The following is a 7,087-nucleotide window of genomic DNA, read 5'->3' as shown; positions in this document are numbered from 1 at the left end:
TTCAGACAAGTTTTGAACCTGCAAGTCTCTCTTTGTTTCCCAATAGACTTTTTTTAAGGGCAGTTTTAGTTTCACAGCAAAATTGAGCAGAAAGTACACAGTTCCTATATACCCTCTGGCTGCATACATGCTCAGCCAACCCCAGTATCAACATCCCACACCAGAGGGACGTTTGTTATGATCTATGAACCTACACGTCATTATCACCCAAAGTTTACATTAGGGTTTACTCTTGGCATTGTGCATTCTTTGGGTTCCGACACATGGATAATGAAACGTATCCGTTAACGTGTCATACAGAGTACTTTCACTGCTCTAAAAATCCTCTGTGCCCTGCAAATCCCTCCCTCCCTCCCCTTTAATTCCTGGCAACCACAGATCTTTTTACTGTCTCCATAGTTTTGCCCTTTCCAGAATGTCATGTAGTTGGAGTCATAGAGTATGTAGTCTTTCCAGGTTGGTTTCTTTCACTTAGTAACATGCATTTAAGGTTCCTCAATGTCTTTTCATGGCTTGATAGCGCATTCATTTTTATTTATTTATTTTTATTTTTGGCTGCGTTGGGTCTTCGTTGCTGCCCACAGGCTTTCTCTAGTTGGGGCGAGCGGGGTCTACTCTTCGTTGCAGTGCGCAGGCTTCTCATTGTGGTGGTTTCTCTTGTTGCAGAGCACGGGCTCTAGGCACGTGGGCTTCAGTAGTTGTGGCTCGCGGGCTCTAGAGCACAGGCTCAGTAGTTGTGGCGCTCAGGCTTAGTTGCTCCACGGCATGTGGGATCTTCCCAGACCAGGGCTTGAACTCGTGTCCCCTGCATTGGCAGGCAGATTCTTTTTTTTTTTTTAATTTATTTATCTATTTTTATTTTTGGCTGCATTGGGTCTTCGTTGCTGCGTGTGGGCTTTCTCTAGTTGTGGCAAGCGGGGGCTACTCTTCATTGCGGTGTGCGGACTTCTCCTTGCGGTGGCTTCTCCTGTTGTGGAGCACAGGCTCTAGGCATTCAAGCTTCAGTAGTTGTGGCACACGCACTCAGTAGTTGTGGCTCGCAGGCTCTAGAGTGCAGGCTCAGTAGTTGTGGTGCACGGGATTAGTTGCTCTGCCACGTGTAGGATATTCCTGGACCAGGGCTTGAACCTGTGTCCCCTGCATTGGCAGGTGGATTCTTAACCACTGTGCCACCAGGGAAGTCCCAGATATATCTTTATTATTATTATTATTTATTTTGGGGGCTGCATTGGGTCTTAGTTGAGGCATGAGGGATATTTCATTGAGGTGCATGGGCTCTTCGTTGTGGTACATGGGCTTCTCTCTAGTTGTGCTGTGCAGGTTTTCTCTTCTTTAGTTGTGGCGTGCAGGCTCCAGGGCCCGTGGGCTCTGTAGTTTGTGGCACACAGGCTCTCTAGTTGAGGTGCATAGGCTCAGTAGTTGTGGTGCACTGGGCTTATTTGCCCCGTAGCATGTGGGATCTTAGTTCCCCGACCAGGGATCCAACCTGCATCCCCTGCATTGGAAGGTGGATTCTCTACCGCTGGACCACCAGGCAAGTCCCTATTATTATGTTTTAATTAATTTATTATTTATTTGGTTGCGCTGGGTCTTAGTTTTGGCATGCGGGCTCCTTAGTTGTGGCATGTGAACCCTTAGTTTCGGCATGCATGTAGGATCTAGTTCCCTGACCAGGGATTGGAACCAGGCCCCCTGCATTGGGAGCACAGAGTCTTAACCACTGTGCCACCAAGGAAGTCCCTCTTCAGTTGTTTTTAAGATTGGAAAACACTGCCTCATCCAGAAACTATTCTAGTGGTTTTATTTTCTCCAATGGCACTCTTTAATCTATCTGGGGTTTATTCTTTGTGGGGTATGCAATAGAAATCTAAATGGATCTTTTTCTAAATAGCTAAACAATTATCTTACACCATTAATTAATTAATTACACCCCCCCATTGATTTGGGATGTCTTCCTTATCATGGTTTAAATTATACATGTGAAGGTCTGCTTCTAGTACTTCTTGTTCCTTTTAAATGCCTGGCTATGCTCTAAACCACATAATTACCATAATCTTACAACTGTTAATATTTGGCAGTGGAAATTCTCTTCTTTACTCTCTTTTTTTTTAATTCGTCAAGTTTCTTACTCTGATGTTATTTATTCTCCCAGATGATCCTTAAAACAATTTTGCCCAATTTCCAAGAAATCCTATTGGGATTTTGATTGGAATTGCTTAAAAAACCCCAAATGAAAGGAATTCCCTGGTGGTCCAGTGGTTAGCACTCCACGCTTTCACTGCCTGGGTTCAATCCCTGGTTGGGGAACTAAGATCCCACAAGCAGCGTGGCCGAAAAACAAAAAACTCCAAATGAATTTGGAAAGGATTGATGTTTTTACAGTATCAAAATCATAGTTTCATTTTCAGGCATGTAGTATAATTTGCATTTATTCACGTTAGGTTTTATTATCCTGTAGCAAAGCCTGCTTACTTTTGGGGGATGTCATCGTCTTATTTCCTTTCCTTACTTTTCTTGGGAAATAAAGAGTGAGAAGACTAGCGTTTACATCTCTACAATATCCTGACCATAAGATGCTTTACAATGTTTTCTCATTTAATTCCCACAGTGATGCTGAGGTGGGTTAGATCGTCCATGTTTTATATGAGGGAACTGAAATGGGAGAAGGCAGGGAAATAACTTAGCATACCCCTGGCTGAAAGGAGGTTGAGGATTGTAGTAGCTATGTTGGTGCTGCAGGCGTTGAAGGCCTGTTAAACTCCATTTCTGGGCCATTTTCAGAGCTCTTGGCAGGTGTCTCTGTTCTCACATATGTGGCTGAGCAAACCTCGCCCAGACTTTCTAGCTCTGGCTGACCTCTGAGATCCACTCCCTTCCCCTCCGAGCCAACTAGCTGCATCAGCAGTGGCCAAAGCAAGATTCTGTGCCTACCTCTGCCTCTGACTCCCTATGGTTCTCTCTCTGGTAGGAACTTTTAGCACTTCCCATTGGAATTATGACTCTGTCCGGTTTCTACACCTTCCATCTATTGCTCCTCAATGGCAAGCTAATTCTTAACAGTTTTTTGAGTGTTTCATGCCCCTCAGCCCCAAATTCTTAACTCTATAAAACATGTTTATGCTGTAATAGAAAAAAAATCAAGATATAAAAGTATTTAGATGGTGTGAATAATTGTTCATCTAGCAATTTACTGAGTATTACAGTAGTGTTTTGTACCAAACACTTAGCTGGGTACAGTGGTAAAGGGGCCATAGTCCATCCTCAGGGATGGGTTATTTAAGTGTTGAGAACCCAATAGAAAAACACTTTAAAAAAATCTCACAGGGCTTCCCTGGTGGCACAGTAGTTAAGAATCTGCCTGTCAATTCAGGGGACACAGGTTCAATCCCTGGTCCGGGAAGATCCCACGTGCCGCAGAGCAACTAAGCCTCTGCGCCACAACTACTGAGCCTGCACTCTAGAGCCTGTGAGCCACAACTACTGAGCCCGTGTGCCACAGCTACTAAAGCCCACGCGCCTAGAGCCCGTGCTCTGCAACAAGAGAAGCCACCACAATGAGAAGCCCGCACACTGCAACGAAGAGTAGCCCCTGCTCACTGCAACTAGAGAGCCCGCGCGCAGCAACAAAGACCCAACGCAGCCAAAAATAAATAAATACATAAATAAATAAAACCAAGAAGAATACCAACTCATAAATACAGAAGGAATGATAGAATGAAAAAATCTCCACTTTGCAACCACCATATTAATAAATGATTCAGGAAAGAATCATCAATAGATGATAAAACCACTGGGTGAAAGATGGTTGAAACAGGAGGATATATCTGTAGTATCAAAGTATGGTCCACTATAGATTAGTAATTATAAAGAGGAAAAGTTTCCTCTAGTACAGAAATCAGGTGGTCACCATTTTAACTAAATGATCAAATTTATCACATGCTTCCTGATGTGGTACACTGAGAAAGACACATTGTCATCTATACAGTACAATTCTGCCAAAAATTATTTAATATGATCCTTATTGCAAACACAGTCAGACAAATCCATATGAGGGACATTCTGCAGAACAACTGACCTGGATTTTTGAAAAATATTAAAATCATGAAAGATTTCTCTTTCTTTCTTTTTCTTTCTCTCTCTCTCTCTCTCTCTCTCTCTCTCTCTCTCTCTCTTTCTTTCTTTTCTCCTTTCCTTCCTTCCTTCCTTCCTTCCTTTCCTTCCTTCCTTTAATAGGAAACTGATTTCTCTTTATTTAGGCCCTAGGAAGACAATTAAATTTGGTCACATATTACTTTTTTAAAAATCTAGTTTCAGGAGTTCCCTGGTGGTCTAGTGGTTAGGATTCTGGGCTTTCACTGCCATGGCCTAGGTTCAATCCCTGCTCCAGGAACTGAGATTCCACAAGCTGCGTGGCGTGGCCAAAAAAAAAAAAAAAGAAAAAAATCTAGTTTTACACAGATAGGACCAAAGTATCAGAGAAATAATTTCTTCTGTAAAAACTGGCCAAACTTTATAAAAAATCTAACATACAATGTAATTCAAATTATATAAAGACTGCTTGGGATCATAACAGTCTGAATGTATGACAGTTGCAATTCCATTCTAATAGGTGTGAAAATATTTGCTCTCCTGTGGCTTTGGTCCAAAAGAGGTGAGCTGAATCTGCAAGAATAAACTAAGTACCTGTGGATGAAGAATGTCGTATTAGTAAACAAAGGATGTTACAGCCATCAAGCCCTCAGCCACTGCAGCCACCACCAACTGTGCATTCTGAGGGGATTCAAAGGAGAGAAATAGGATAGTGGCCCAAAGAATTCATGTGCATATGAAAGGAATGATTTCAATGAGCCCAGACTCTTACATCTTCCAATACATTAAGTTGAAATGTCTGGTTTTTCTTTAATTAACAGTAATCGTTTGATGTTCTGACAACCTGGTTTTTGCCCATATATCCTGGCTCCTGCCTTACCTCTTTAGAGCAGTCCCTCAGAGCTATCTGAGAAGGCTGTCTTCCGGGCTTAAGTCCTCAGCAAGTCTACTGAATAAAACGCAATTCTTAACATTTGTGTTGTGCCTTTTTTTTCAGTTGACATACCTAGTCTTTTGCCAACATTAATTCAGATTGCTATTGGTAGCAGAAATGTCCATGATGACTAGTTCTACTATAACAAAGTAAAATAAAAGAATTTTTTCTTTTGGCCACACCGTGCGGCTTGTGGGATTCCCCGACCAGGGATCGAACCCGGGCCACAGCAGTGAAAGCAGAGTCCTAACCACTGGACTGCCAGGGAATTTCCAATTAAAGAATAGTTATTATGAACACATCACAGTATCAGATAAACTTTTTATAACAGAAAAGTATGAAGGAACAAAAAAAGATTAAACAGCTACCACAAACAAAAAAAGTGTCTCCCCCATAACTCTATTTGAAGGGGCAGAAAGTGCGATTAGAGGTTTATTGACGCTAATATGAAAGGAAATTGAGTATTGTGTTTATTTCTTATTTTATACAACTCTTACTCTTTATAACAATGTTTATAGTCACACCCATAGAAGTATGACCCATGGCATCTGAAAGCAAACACTCTATAATTATTTAAAAGGTCCTTTTAAAAAGTATAATACTGGGTTTCCCTGGTGGCGCAGTGGTTAAGAATCCGCCTGCCAAGGGAAGGAACAGGGGTTCGAGCTCTGGTCCGAGAAGATCCCACATGCCGTGGACCAACTAAGCCCGTGCGCCACAACTACTGAGTCTGCGCTCTAGAGCCCGAGAGCCACTACAGAAGCCCGCGTACCTAGAGCTTGTGCTCCGCAACAAGAGAAGCCTCCGCAATAAGAAGCCCGCGCACCACAGCGAAGAGTAGCCCCCGCTCACCGCAACCAGAGAAAGCCCGCGCGCAGCAAGGAAGACCCAACACAGCCAAAAATAAAATAAATAAAATAAAAATAAATAAATTTACTAAAAAAAATTCAACCGAGAAAATTCTAAAAATCTTATTGGCTTTATTTAACAATTTATGAATCAGGACACGTCCAATCTAGCAGCTAGAAAGGCGCTCTGAGGAGCTGTACAAAATGAAAGCCTTTTATAGATAGCAGGGAACAGGAACAAGGAATTAAACTAGGCAAAAAGCAGTTTGGCTATTACCAGGTTACTTCGCTTTAGGGAATGGCAGGGCGGTCTATAGGTAGATGACATAACTAGATAACTAGTGCTGAGCAGGCGATTCCTTTTTTATTTTCTTTTTTTGGCGGCACCACATGGCATGTGGGATACTAGTTCCCCAACCAGGATCGAACCCAGGCCCCCTGCCTTGGGAGCACAGAGTCTTATCCACTGGACGGCCAGGGAAGTCCCAGGTGATTCCTGATTGACTTATTTAAGATTCCAATCCTGAGAGAGCCACAACTGTAATTAAGTCTCCCTTTGGTGATGTGGGGCTTAGCATAAGCAACTCCATTTTGGACCTGTTGTGTTTTTAACATCACTCTAAAAGAGCTTTACTCTCAAATTTGAAGCACTTATTTCAGCAATTCTCTGATGGACTCTGTGAAAGCAATTATCTAAATTTTCGAACTCGTATCTGAATCTTCTATTGAATCCTCACAACCACCCTGTGAAGTTGGTAAGCAACTGGGGCTCATAGAGATTATTAATTACCCAGGGTCATGCTGTCTGAAGCAGTGCGTCCGGGATTCGAATTTAAGTTTTACTCGGGGCCCATACTTTAAACACTCCGGCTATTTTGTTTTAACTCTGTCCGCAATAGTCTGACCACAGATAAAATGTACAAATCGTGCTTACTGAGGACTGCATTAATTTCTTACAGAAAATACTGTGTTCTTTACAAGATGTTTCCCAGACCGTGAACAACTCGGGAACAGTAATTGGTAGCTGGAGGAACTCACTAACTAATTTGGTTTGTCGAATGCCATCAGTTAAGAAGGGAACGTACGACTCCAGCCCCTAAGGGGCGCTGTCTTCGCCCAACGACCAGCATGACCCGCAGTCTTATACGAAAACGTTTGTGGGTGGCCTCGGCTCTCGGGACTGGAAGACGCAGGCGGAGTCCCCGCCCCACTCTGG

The sequence above is a fragment of the Mesoplodon densirostris genome, chromosome 7 (assembly GCF_025265405.1).
Source record: "Mesoplodon densirostris isolate mMesDen1 chromosome 7, mMesDen1 primary haplotype, whole genome shotgun sequence".
Taxonomy (NCBI): Eukaryota; Metazoa; Chordata; class Mammalia; order Artiodactyla; family Ziphiidae; genus Mesoplodon; species Mesoplodon densirostris.
The sequence above is the reverse complement of the archived record's forward strand: the minus strand, read 5'-3'. Positions refer to the sequence as shown.